The following is a 15,010-nucleotide window of genomic DNA, read 5'->3' as shown; positions in this document are numbered from 1 at the left end:
AGCAGAGACTCTGCTTTTGCCTGTTTTTGCCCTATTTTGAATATACCACTTCCATTTGATTATACTAGCCTCTTGGGCATGTACAATTCTGTGAAAAGCTGGGGTACTCATTACCCACATCAAAACCAAGATTCCAGGTCTTAATATCACTTCATGGTCCAGAGTCAGTTATTCAGTCTCCACCAAAGCCCAATATGCAGCTAACAACTGCTTTTCAAAAGGTATATACTGGACTTCAGATAAAGGGAGCTTCCTACACCAACATCCCAAGGGTACATTTCGGCTTTGTTGTTTTTTGCCATAAGCTCCAGTTTGTGTAATCATCTTGTACAGTCACTTGTAATTACACTGGACCATTATGCATGGGACACAAATCTAGGGCCAATTGTATGGCAGCCTTGGCTTCTTCAAAAGGTTTACTCTGCTCAAATCCGCAATCGAATTCATATTTCTTCCAAGTGACTCTATATAAAGGTTTCAAAATCTGTCCCCAATATGGAATGTTGTGCCTCCACAGTATGCAAACAATCCTATGAACTTTTGTGCTTCCTTTGTATTGGTAGGAGTAGGAAAATCCTGAATCTTTTGTCAGGCTTGTAGAAGAATCTCTCATAGTCCCTTGTTCCATTGTATACCCCAAAATTTTACATTTTGAGCTGGTCCTTGAACCTTTGCAGGGTTAATTTCCCACCCTTTACTTTTCATATACTCAATTAGAAGGGTCAGACTCTTCTCTACTTCTTTTGAATCTTTTCCCTGTATCATGATATTATCAATGCAGTGGGTAAGCTGTAAACCAGGTAGCTTTAATTCATCCAACTGTTCAGCCACAATCCTGTAACAAATAGCAGGGCTATGTAGGTACCCTTGTGGCAAGTGGGTGAAAGTATATTGTCTACCCCGCCAAGTGAAATCCAACTGGTTCCATTGTTTAGGGTCTATTGGGATGGTGAAGAAAGCATTCGCCAAGTCAATAACTGCATACCAAGTCCCATCATATTTCTGGATCCTTTCTATTAAGGTATCTGGAACAGCAGCATACAAAGGAAGAGTCACCTTATTCAACTGTCTATAAGCCACGGTCATTCTCCACATCCCATATGATTTTCCTACTGGCCAGACAGGATTATTCCATCATGTGGTTGTAGGGACTAACACTCCTGCTTCTACATATTCCTTTATAGTAGTGATAATTTCATCTTGCCCACATGGCACACAATACTGTTTTAAAGTAATTACTTCAGGAGGTTCAGGTAAAGTGATTGGGTCAATTTTTATTTTTCCCACTAAAACTGTATTAATTCCTATCTTCCTTACAACAAATTGGTATCTTCAGGTAAATTCATTCATGCCTCTCAATATATCTGTTCCAATGATGTATTCAGGAATGGGTACAACAACCACAGTATATTCTTTCTTAGGTAACTGCCCAATTTTCATTGTTATTTTAAGTGGTCTGGCTGATATTTCAGCCCCTCCTAGACCTGTGATAGTAATAGGAGTTCCATGTTTAAACTTATGAGGGTTTACATAGATAAGTGTGGCCTCAGCCCCAGCATTGAGCAAGTCAACAGTAGTTGATCCATTCTTCCAATATATTGTTAAACCAATATGGGGTCTGCAATCTCCTCTGTATATTTCTTTCATCTGGGCTGGAGCTCAGCCTATTTCCTATTATCTCTGAAGGTGGGGCAAACTTGGATACAAAGATTCAGATTCAGGAGTACCTGCAGGGGTGGTTTCTGCTTCCCTATTCATTCTAATGTTAAGGACCTTTTCTTGGTACAGCTTTTGCAGCTCTTCAGTTGGAATACCATCTATTCTTCTATAAAGTCCACCCCTGCTCTCAAATAGAGCAGTAAACAGTTCCCTTCTTGTCATTCTATTTTGTCTATGAAACCTCTGGCTGTTTTCTCTCTCCAGGCAATTTATCTTGTCCCCATTCCCCTAGGTCACTTAATTGTGAAATCTTATCTGGCACCTCTGAAAGATGGTGCCCTATTTCTCCAATTAATAGAGTCAGATTTAGGTGCTTATAAGCAGGAAGAGCCATCTTCACCATGACATTTCTATGAGGAACTCCTAGGGGGGTATCATGATATGCATTTGCATTTCCAACTATGATAGTAGTTTTCATTACCTCCTCCTTTAGCTTTCTCATACAATCTCTAAGTGAGTACCAGGGTCTGTCTACATCAGGCATAGAGTCAGTAGGAGATTGCTTTCTGCATCCTTCTGCTGCTAAAGCTAACAGATTAGTTCTGTTGAGGTCTCCTCACATATGGTGATCCCTAAAACCTTGGTGTACAAAAGGATTCTGACTGATACTTATGAATTTTAAGCAATCTACACAGTGTTTTTCCTCTGGTGCCTTCATCAGTGATTCTTACTATCCAAGATGCTAAAGACTCTCCCATTCTTTGGGGGAACTTACTCAATATATCAGTAATCTCCTGTTGAGTGAAATCCTCAATCATCTCCCTGGACTCTGTTTGGCCCTGGCAGTTCTCCTGTCTTCTTCTTCATATGGGGAGAACTTCTACATTAGAAGACTCCTCATCTAACCTTGTTTCATTCTCCTCACACACATTCTCCTGGTAGTTGTCGGGGCAACTCTGCCCAGCCTGTACAAAAGCTGCATGCACATTCCTTCTGCTAGTTGTTTGCTTCCTTTTAGCTACATGAACAGTAGCTTGTTCCTGGACCACATAAGTCCCTCCAGTTTGCTCTTCTGAATGCTGTGACACAGAAGAATCCTCAGGCAAACCAGCCACCTCCCTAGCCATCTGAGTTCTTTCCTCTAGTAGCTTATCTCTATTTTTACGCATAAGGCGATAACTTGTTAGCAGGACCCAGCCTCTCCTGTACACTCCTGCCAGTTCTTTGCCTGGTTCTATGGGTATTCCTTGCAAACATCTTTCCAAATCTCCAGGTTTTCCCTCTTTTAGTCTTGGTTCCCAGTTTTCAAAGGGTCCTGTGCTTTTGGTCCATTCTCTGGATAGAGAGGAATAAGGCAAATCCTCCCATCCTGGGATAGCCATTTCTCCCTAAACCAAGTTTTCTTTCTTATTCATTTTGTGTGAAATGCAGTTTAGAACAGAAGAGGTAGAATCAAAGTTGGAGTCAGGAAGACATGAGTTCAAATACCACTTTCAGCAGATATTGGTTGCATGACAGTGGATATGACATGACTTTGCAGGGTCCCAGTTATGTAGAAGCTATTGATAGGCATCTATAGACAGTGTTCCTCACTAGAAGTACTGTACAGTGATAAGATCACAGTTCTTGGAAACAAATAATGATAACAACATTTAGTCGCATCATTTATAAAGGGATCCAATAATATCTAGAAAGATTAAATTATGAACTCCTGCCCAAACTGGCTGGTTAACCCTCACTAAGTCATAGAATCTCTCAATGCCCCAGTCAGCTCTCCAAAGCTATAAATTGTATAACAGTTGAAAATCTGAATGGTTAGGGAAGTTTCAACACTAGCACTTCCCTATAACAATAAAATCTCAAGTATGGATTGCCCCTCCCCCCACAGACAGACAGACACACACATACACATCATCTCCCTCAACTTCTTCACCCAAATGCTCTCCACTGTTTTCCTCTCTAGTAGATTTGCCTTCTGGTATGTTATCCTCTCGAAAAGCAATTCTACAATACAGTTTCTGCTCTATTTATCTTTTATCCATCCTATTAGAACAAAGCTTTTATTAGGCCTATAAATCCAAAGATGAAATGAAACTAAGCAAATGGACTAAGTAACTTTTGGTAGTTATGGCATCTTTAATTGATTTAACACCATAGCTGAGGAATATCTATTGATGTTTAGACATAAGTAGCTTCATTTTGTTTATGTGCAAAGACTATTAGAGTCTCAATTATAATATCTTTATTTTGAGCTATATTTATTTGCAGAATCAAGACCATTAAGTCTTTCTTATCAAGACCTAACACCATGGAATACATCCATTGCCTGGGGGCAGTAATATAAAAATTCTAGGAAAGGATGAAGAAGTTTTGCTTGAACTTGTATCAAATTTCAAAAATTCAAGAAAGTTCTTTAGTGGATGTGTTGCAGAGAAAGTGACTGAAGAGAAAAAAAAAAGAAAAAGAGGCAGAATATTATGGAGTACTGCATCTCCTCTTAAAAGTTAAGAAACAGAACTAAACCTACCCAAAAATATAGCAGAGAACAGGCCCTTGTCACTTTCAACCAAATCAAGCACTTGTGCTTCTGTACAAGTATGGAAACAGTATTCGTATGATATTTTCATCTCTTCTCAACTGTCATTTAGATTTCAAGGAAGCTGCTTTACCCACACAAATAGATGCCCGATTTCATCCATGTTATTCCTTTCAATGATATATACAAGAATCTATCTCTGCTTGTCAGATACATGGATATAAAACAACCACATGGCCTTCCTATTTGCTTTCCCCAGATGGGGAAGGAAAACTTAAACCAGAATTGTCACCATATAGACTTGGCTAATTTTCCCCCTAAAGTACAGAGACAATAGTATAAGAATCAATTAGGTTAGGAGAAAAGGCCCAAGGCACTGGAATGGCTTCCAGGTTACCCAGGGCATAAAAATTCCAAAGCACAAGGAATTGGAACCCTTCAGAATTGACAGATATACCACTTCTGTGTGATCAATGAACTCCTGACCAGATCTATTTCTGTGTGAAGTCAAGAGGGCCACATCTCCCTGACCTAGTTCTATATCCATTCTGAATATTCTTTCCATGATACTGTTAAATAAACTCATATTTTGTTCAATGTTATACCATCTACATTTGTCTCATTTTGCTCCAAATTTCATCTTGAACTGCTTTCCAGGACTGAATCAGTCTTGGCCACATATATCTGGTATTAGTCAGCAAGGATAGACAAAAGTGACTTCAAGGCAGTCCCCATGGTTGAAATGGAAGAATCACATAGGAACAAGATGAGCTTTGCATCATCCCTATCATTCTGTCTGGTACTGGCTTGTATTTAGGATGACTTTGGTGAGCCTACAGAAGATAATTTTGCATCTTAATTCATTTATTCAACTACAAAAGAAGTTATTTTAAATATCTATGTAATAATCTCAAGAATGGTAAATATATTTTTAAAAAGTCAGGATAGCAACTTTATAACTCTTTTCTATCAAAAATTCATTGAATAAGATGAGAACAATTTTTATAATAGAAATAACTGATATTTATAGAATACTTAAAAGTTTGCAAAGTGCTTTAAACATGCATATATATGTATATTTATTATTATTTCTCTGTATATCCATAGATACATCTTATCTAATCCTCACAAGAACATTTTGAGCTAAGTGCCATCAGTATAATGGTTCCTATCCCACAGAAGGTGTAGTAAAAGAGAAGTGAAGTGACTAATCCAGAGGGATAATAAAGAATATTTACTCACACATAAGAAGAAGGAGGTGGATGGTAATCTGTATCCTTGTAGGGAGTACAGACTTGAGGGAGATCACATATCCATTGGTTTATAGAAGCGTTGATAAAAACAGCACCTCCATTCACAGTGTCCTTGTGTCTTTCTGCATCACATCCTCAAAATTTGGAGTTGGATCCAATCAGATTTAAGTATATTTGCTACTCATAAGTATAAAAATAATTTTCACTCCAATTGGTCCAAATATAATTTAAGAAATGGTTTTAAAATAAAATTTACTTTATTTTTTTACCTGTGTTGCTAAAATTTAGCTAAGGATGTAATTAATTCATTGGTGGGAATATTCAGTGTGATCTTTTAAGTTAATTGCAGGGCTTTACACTTTCTTTCAACAGTATAGAACAGTTTTATTAACCACATATCAGTTACATAGTACTTTAAAGTTTGCAAAATCTTTTACATGTATTATCTCTTTTGAGATATTATTATCTTTGAGATATAATAAACTTGCTAGGTACAAGTATAAATTTCTCCTCTTTGCCAGATGAGCAAACGGGTTCACAGAGGTTAAGTCTCTTCTTAGGGTCATGGTGAATATTAATACGGGAATGAACTCAGGTTCTCTTCATTCCACGTTCAGCATTCTCTTTGCACTATGGCATACCATCATTGGGAATCAATCCCAATGGACTCAGTTGATCTTACTCTCTGTTCTGCAGTCACAAACTCCATTTCTTAAGTCACAGGATCATAGATCTAAAATAAAAGAGGCCTCATGGATCATTTTTTTCTAAGCCTTTCATTTTTATGGATGAGGAAACTGAATCTCAAGTTGCTTCAGTGACTTCAGTGCAACTAACAGTTGCACAGATAAGCACCAGAGGTGAGGAATGAACCCTAGGCTTCTAATTCCAAATTTGGGGCTTTCTGTTGTGCCTAAGAGGTAGCAATTGAATATGAATAGCCCAGGACCAATAATTATAGTCAGAAAAAATAGTTCAAAAAGAATTTCATATTAAGAAAAGTGTTTACAAGTGTACACATGTATATTATGTAGATTAGCTAAATAGAGGCAAAGAAAGTTGAAGATAGAAAAATAAGGAAGGAAATATCTCACAAAAGGAAATAGAAGAAGATTATTAGCTCTATCATTACAAGAAGGATCAATATATTCAGGATTGGGTTTTGTTTTCAACCCCATGTAGATCACATGCTGTGACAGTAATGGAAATTAAAAAATTATTTTGAAAAAAAAATAATGTAATGTAATGCCAAGGAAAGGCAACTTCCCAGGTTCAAAATACCAGCATAGGTGCTCTCTATTTTATTCAGTGACAAACCAAGAACAGAGAAGATCAAAACATGACATCATTCAAAATACAGCATTTACTAAGTGTGATTAAATAATCTCCAAGGACTACCCCACCCCAGGACTTTCCAATCATTCAATCAATTACAAAGTCCCTGTTCTAAATACTACTCCACCCCTAGGCTATACCTTCATTTGGTCCACCACAAAACCCCTCTTCTCAAATGGAGATTATTTTCCAAACATAGGTAAAGTACCTTCATTTGTCAATCACAGAGCACAATAAGGTCAAAAGTTCCCCACCCCCAGGATCACAATTGAATCTACCCCAGAGTTACATCAAGTTTAAACACAGCACTTAATACCCAAATGGAGGTCTTTTCTTCATCTTGACATGAGGCAAGTTCTCAGCAATCTTAGTTCCTGGGGAGACAAGGCTTAGCAAGGCCATAAGATACATTGCCAGTCCCTTCATGAATTTATCCTCTGTCTGTAGAACAGTCCTAGAACCCCTGAACACATTAGCAAAGCCCTCTCCCAGGATTTCTGTAAACATACAACAAGAAAATCCTTCTTCAGGGCTTCTGAACCAACAGAAAGGCTCCCAGACCCCTGCAACAACAGCACTGTCCCTCACCAGTGGACAGTATTCACTCTGTCTGCAGGACAGTCTCCAGACCCCTGCAACAACAGTACTGTCCCTCACCAGTGGACAGTATTCACTCTCTGTCTGCAGGACAGTCTCAGGCCTTCTTAGCGAACAGCCAGGTTCCAGGACTTCTTCAACAAAAGGACAGTCTTTCACCAGTGGACAAATCTGGCAAAATAACATCAAAACAGACAGACAAAGTACCAGCAAAACAGCCATGTCTCCTCAGTCCTTGGCAGCTCAGGGGGCAGGTTTCAAAAGTCCAGGGCAATTCAAAGCGGCCACCAGCAATTCTCTTAGTCTCTCTCTCTCCACGAGGTGCTGCTTCCAAAAAGATCTTCCGCCTCTCTCTAGTGTCTCTCCAAATCTACATCACCAGCTCCTCCCAGTTCAGGACTTTCTTTTCACATCAACAAGCCCATCCCACAGGTGGGATTAACAAACTCTGGGTTTTAACACAATCAATTTGAAAACCAAGCCAATACAGGGGAATCTTTAATTGCCATTACTATCACACATGCTACAGGGATATCCCAATACACTCCATTAATTTCAGTAAGTAGTCAAGGAGAGAGTAGTATACAGTGTGACATTTTTTCTTTAAGATATATTTTGTTTTACCTATTTAGTGCCATACCAATCAATCTACCAAAAAATTACTTTGTAGAGCTTTTAAGAAAATAGTAACAAAATTCATCTGGAAGAGCAAAAGGTCCAGAATATCAAGGGAATTAATGAAATGCTAGGGAAGGTGGCTGCTTCAGAGCTCCTGGCCTGCAGATTGTAGGGGACCAAGTGACCATTCTGAGGAGTAATCACTCTTGTTTTAACCTGCTTGGATCTGGATCTGGATTGCTGTCTAGGGTAGAGGTCCTGGGGTGCAAGACCAATGTGTCAGAGCCAGTGGAGGCTTCTGAAAGGGCAGCCAACTAATAGCTCCAGCAGCTGAGAAAACCCCAGCAATTTGGGACAAAGCTCTCCTCTCTGGAAGTAGAGTTCTATTGTGGCAAAAAACTCAAGTCAAGTAATAGAGTGGCAGCATGAGCAACAAAGCAAGCACAGCATTCTGACTTTGGATTTCTTTTTGGGGACAAAAAGGATCAAAGCATGGGACAGGAGGAAGACAACAAAGTCAGAATTCCTGCATCAAAAGCTCCAAAGAAAATACAAGCTGGTTACAGGCCCTAGAGGAACTTAAGAAGGATTTTTATTACCAAATAAGAGAAGTGGAGGAAAAATTGGGAAGAGAAATGAGAATGATGCAAGAAAATCATGAAAAGAGAGTCAACGACCTGACTGAAGAAAACAACATCTTAAAAAACAGACTAACTCAAATGGCAAAAGAGGCTCAAAAAGGCAATGAGGAGAAGAACGCCTTAAAAAGATGAATTTGCCAGATGGAAAAAGAATCTCAGAAGATCACTGAAGACAATAAATCCTTCAGAACTAGATTGAGGCAAATGGAAGCTAGTGAATTTATGAGAAATCAAGATACTATTAAACAGATGCAAACAAATGAAAAAATAGAAGGCATTGTGAAATATCTCATTGGAAAAACCAGTGACATGGAAAATAGATCCAGGAGAGAGAAGTTAAAAATCACTGGACTACCTGAAAGCCATGATAAAAAAAAAGAACTTGGAAATAATCCTTCAGGAAATTCTCAAGGAAAATTTCCTTGATGTTTTAGAACCAGAGGGCAAAATAGAGTTTGAAAGAATCCACCCATCACTTCTTGAAAAAGATCCCAAAAAGATAACTCCTAGTAATATTATAGCCAGGTTCTGGATTTCCCAGATCAAGGAGAAAATAGTACAAGCAGCCAAGAAGAAACAATTTGAATATTTTGGAAACGCAATCAGGATAACACAGGATCTGGAAGCTTCTACATTGAGGGATCGAAGGACTTGGAATATAATATTCCAGAGGTCAAAGGAGCTGGAATTAAAACCACCAATCAACTACCCAGCAAAAGTTAGTATCATGTTCCAGGGGAAAATATGGTCATTCAATGAATTAGAGGATTTTCAAGCATTCTTGATGAAAAAACCAGAGCTGAACAGAAAATTTGACTTTCAAATACAAGAAGCAAGAGAAGCATGAGAAGGTAAACAGGAAAAAAGAAATCATAAGGAACTGATTATAGTTGAGCTATTTACATTCCTACATGGAAAAAATTATAATTGTAAGTCATGATATTTTTCTCAGTATGAGAAGGGTTGAAGGAATTATATATGTGTATACATATATATGTATGCGTACATATATATGTATGTATAGGAGGATGTATGTGTATATATATATATATGTGAGTATGTGCATATGGGTGAACATGTATAAATAGACAGAGAGTACATGATGAGTTGAATAGGAAGGGATGATTTCTAAGAAATAAAATTAAGAGGCGAGAGCAATATATTAGGAGGAGAAAGGGAGACATAGATTAGGGTAAATTATCTCACATAAAAGAAGCAAGAGAAAACTTTTTTTTATATTTTTGGGGGGAGGGCAATTGGGGTTAAGTGACTTGCCCAAGGTCACATGGCTAGTTTTTGTGTTAAACATCTGAGGCCAGATTTGAACTCAGGTTCTCTTGACTCCAGGGTCAGTTAATTAACTGTGCCACCTAGCTGCCCCCAAGAGAAAACTTTTACAAGGGAGGTGAAGAGCAGGAAGGTGAAAGGGAATGGATCAACCTTACTCTCATTGAATTTGGATTAAGGAGGGAGTAACATACACACTCACTTGTGTATCTTACCCTACAGGAAATCAGGGGGTAAGAGGAAAAGAGGGGGGATGATGGAAGGGAGGGCAGAGTGGGGGAGAGGGTAGTTAGAGGCAAACACTTTTGAAAAGGGACAGGGTCAAAGGAGAAAATAGAATAAGTGGAGAGTGGGTTAGGATGGAGGGAAATATAGTCTTTCACAATATAATGACTATGGAAATGTTTTGAATAACTACACATGTACAACCTATATTGAATTGCTTATCATCCCATTGGGGGTCGGTGCAACAATAATACAATATTCACAACACCCATGGTGGTCATGTATATGCTGGTATAGTTGTGAGTCACAAAATGTAACAGGCTCTCCACATGGAGAATAGAGTCAAAGCCTTTGTTCAAATATCAGAAAACCAAGGCCCATAGCCAGAAAGCCAAAGTCATTACAGTAACCACGAAGTTGGAACACATGGTTAATGCAGTGAACACCACAATCCTAAATCTTCACAACATGACAGGCTCCCTCAACCAGGTATCTTCCTCTCTCACTCATGATAGCTCCTCAGCCTAGTTCTTGGAAGTTCTCAGCAGAGATTCCCAGAGGAAGGGTCTCACCAGAAGAAAGGTCTCAGCAGAAGCTCCAGCCTCCAGATGCTTACCCCAAGAAAATCTGTCTGTCCAGCTTTGGCTCTTCCTTATACATGTATTAGCTCCTCTCTGTTCTGCCCCTTCCTGTTACATCATCAACTTCCTCCCAAGGTGTTAACTACTTTTGTGTTAATTAAATAGCTTAAACAAGGTGTTAACTTGAAATCAGGTTCTAAGTACCTGCTTACTTGCCAATACAGAGGGGCATGGAGAATTTTCAGATTCTATTAACATTACAGGAGGGAAGAAGGGAAAGAAGCTGGAACTCAAAATTTTAAAAGCAAATGTTAAAAAAAACTGTTTTTTACATGCAACTGGGAAATAAGATATACAGGCACTGGGGTATAGAAATCCATCTTGCCCTACTAGAAAGTTGGGAGAGGGGGGTTAGGGAGGATATGAGAGAGCAAATTAGGGGAAGGGGTGTTCAGTAGGCTCACTATTTTGGGGTGGGGAGTAGGGGAAAGAGAGGGAGAAAAAAATTTAACTCAAAATCTTATGGAAATGCATGTTGAAAACTAAAAAAAATCAGAAAAAAATAAAAAATAAGAAATGAGGAGCAGACAGACTTCATTATAACATGGAGAGACTCATATAAACTGATGCTGAGTGAGGAGAGCAGAACCAGGAGAACTTTATACACAATTATAAATAAATCACTCCTGTGATGATTAACTTTGATAGACTGGACCCATCTCATAAATGCAAGGTTATAAGACAACTCCAAGGGACTCATGAAGGAGAGGGCTATTCCCATCCAAAGAACTACAGAGTCTGAAAGCAGATTGAAGCTAACTACTCGCTCTCTCTTTTTTGTTTTGTTTTCTTCCTTCTTTCTTGTTGTTCATTCCATTAACTATAATTCTTTTTTTTCTGTTTTCTTTCTTTTTGGCAGGTGATTGGACTTAAGTGACTTGCCCAAGGTCACATGGCTAGTTAAGTGTTAAGTGTCCAAGGCAGGATTTGAACTCTGGTCCTCCTGACTCCAGGGCTGGTGCTCTATTTACTGTACCACCTAGCCACCCCAAAGGTAACACAGCTAGTTTGTGTGTGTGTGTGTGTGTGTGTGTGTGTGGTGTGTGTGTGTGTGTATGTTAAGTGTCTGAGGCTGAAACCTAACTCGGGTCCTCCTGACTCTGAGGCTGGTGCTTTACTCACTGCGCCACCTAGCCACCATTAGCTATAATTCTTCTTTACAAGTTGACTAATGTTTAGTATGAAGGTATTTGTAGAACCTATTTGAGATTGCATGCCACCATGGGGGAGGAGGGGGAAGGAGAGGAAGGAGGAGAAACTTTGAAATTCAAAGATTGTGGAACTGAATGTTGTAAAATAAATGAATTTTAAATATGTGTGTGTATACACACACATATTTAACTATATATATAATTTAACTATTTATACATATATATGTGTGTGTATGTGTATATATATATATGTGTGTATATGTGTGTGTGTGTGTGTGTGTGTGTGTGTGTGTGTGTATATATATGTAGTTCCTAAGAGTTATTTCATATATTCTTCATACCAGGTGTGGGTATAGAGGCTAGCAGTGACAGAAAGGCTAACTAGACAAAGAAGGTAAAAAAAGAAAAAAACTGTCTCATGGAAAACTCACTGGCATTTCCATTAGAATCTCACAAACATAAGAAAATGATAGTTTTGAATTCTTCTATGTGACTTCTCAGTCCAAGTGTAAAATTTCAATATTGTTGTTGGTGAATTCATTTAGATGTAAATGATAAATGATGAAAAACCACAAACAGATCACAGTGGCAGGCCGAAAGTATATCAGTGGGCAAAACTGTGGAAGATGCTTTTTGTTCAGATCATTACATTCTGAGTAAAGCTATGCCATTGTTTTCCGTGGATTGATAATGCACAGGTGACAGATGGCCCCAATTCAATAGTTGAATTGAGATTAGAATCTCGCATTCCAACCCATGTGGTAGAAGAAGGAAGATATCTGACTTTAAGGGGAATACATGGTTCATGGGCAGAACTGGCACACAGAGGATGCCACATTAAGGGATTGAGCCTCCTTCTCTCTCTCTGCTGAGCAACCAGGAACCCCATACACAATAAGCTGACTTAGAGCTTGTCAGTTCTTTAGCCAAAATGATAATCTCCTCTGGGCTTACTTCCATAGGACTTGTCATTTCAGATGGATCTATGGATAGTGTTGGCATACAAATATTCACCATTTCTTAGAATGAATCAGAGGGGATGACACCTTCTCCCATTTCCTTGCGGAATATTATGTCCTATTCAGTTTTTTGGATTGTGGAACATGAAAATTATTTACAAGTGGTGGGAAATGTGTTTTATATCCTTGTATACTTTATACATTGAGTATCCCTCAATTTCATTTGAATAAGAAGATAAACACAAAGGAAATACCAAATCGTGACAGATTCATGGGCTAGTCAACTGATTAGCCTACTTCTAAGAGTAGCACCGGGTGACTTGTTTATAAAAAGTCATATTAAGCTCAAGAGGCTAATCAACCAAACAATCATTTTAAAGCGCTCACCGTGCTCACCCACCCTGTGCTGGACATCAGACAGACAAATACAAAAATGAACCCATTTGTGCCCTCAGAGTATTTGTGTTAAATCAGACAAAATAGCACAAATGATATACAAATATACAGACAATAAATATAAAGTAGTTTGGGGAAGATACATACAGTTCTTGGAACGAGGGAAAATTTCATGAAGAAAACAGTGTTTGAAGTGAGTTTTGAAGGAGATGAGCATTCCAAAACGCAGAGGGAAGGAAAGTGTGCATTCCAGGCATGGAAGACAGCCAGTGCCAAGATGAAATTTGTGTACTATGTACTATGAGGAACAGTAAGGGGTAAGGCTTGGGTAGATTGTAGAATCATAGGTAATAAAGGTGGAAAAGGTGAAAAGGAACGTTGACGCTAGGCTGCAAAGGATCCTATATTACAAACACAGTTTTATTTGACCCTAGAAGTCATAGGGAACTAGTAAATATCATTGAGTAGGAGAGTGACATGATCATACCTATACCTTCTGACGGATCTCTACAATTCTTCACTACTCTTAACCCATTACAGAGTCATCATCCAGTAACTTTCTAATTTCTTCAATCTAATCCACAAATATTTGTTAAAAACTTACAATGTGCTAACCACAGAGGATACAAAGTAAAAAACAAAACAGGTTCTGTCTTCAAGTTTATATTCTATACCCTTCTTGAACATATTAAACAGACATCTCCCCCTCGCCCCATCAAATCCGCCCTTTTGTGTGCTCCCTTATTGCTGTCTAGGCCACCATCAGTATTCCAGGTCTTGTCTTTTCATTCTCTCTCAACTCCATACACAAAAAGCTACTCAATTTGAATGAATGAATATAAAATAATTCATTAAGTGTCTACAATATGCCAGGCACTGTGCTTGGTACTGGGGGCAATGATAAAAGCAACTAAGATTGTCCCTGACCTCAAGGAAATTATATTCTAATGACGAATAACAACATATACAAATGAGACAGTTGGAAGGATGGGTGCAGAGTCTGGAAATGGGCAGGAAGTGGTGGAAGAGACTGGTTCTGGGTAAGGTAACATGTAAGTTCACCTGGTAGAATCTGGAGTCACAGGGGTGGGAGTATCAGTTCTGAGAGGAAGAGGAGTAGGGCCATCAGGGAGGAAACATAGTTTAAAAATGAATAGGAAGTGTCACAGTGACCATGATAAAGTGAGGGATCACATTACCAGAGCCCAAGTCAATTCTACTTCCCAAAATCTACTCCCTTCTCTCTATTTACATGATAGGGCCATCTCCAGTCATCCTAATCTGTATCTTCCCACTGGACCTAGATGGCTCTGGAGGAGAAAGTGAGGGTAGTGACTTTGCACAGTCCTCCCTCACTTAAATCCAATTCACTTGTAAATCATGGCATCATCATCCTGATGTCATGATCCTTCTTGAGAACAAAGGACAAACAATGCAACCATTACCATGACCGCAGCCAGAGGTCAGGCTCTTATCCTCTCTTGCCTGGACAGTTGGAATACTCTCCTAAATTGCCTCCCTGTCTCTAGTCTTTATACTCTCAAAGCCATAGTAAACAGAACTGTCAAAGTCATGTTTCTGAAGTACAAATTTAATCCTGTCTCTTCCTTGATCAAGAAGTGACAGTGGTTCCCTGCCTCTAGGATCAAATACAAAATTGTGTCATTGCAAGTCCCTCTACGTCTTTTTTTTACCTGCCTTTCCAGTCTTGC

This window comes from Petaurus breviceps, unplaced genomic scaffold (genome assembly GCF_028583685.1).
Source record: "Petaurus breviceps papuanus isolate PSGF00001 unplaced genomic scaffold, PetGlider_PUasm1.0 221, whole genome shotgun sequence".
NCBI lineage: Eukaryota > Metazoa > Chordata > Mammalia > Diprotodontia > Petauridae > Petaurus > Petaurus breviceps.
The sequence above is the reverse complement of the archived record's forward strand: the minus strand, read 5'-3'. Positions refer to the sequence as shown.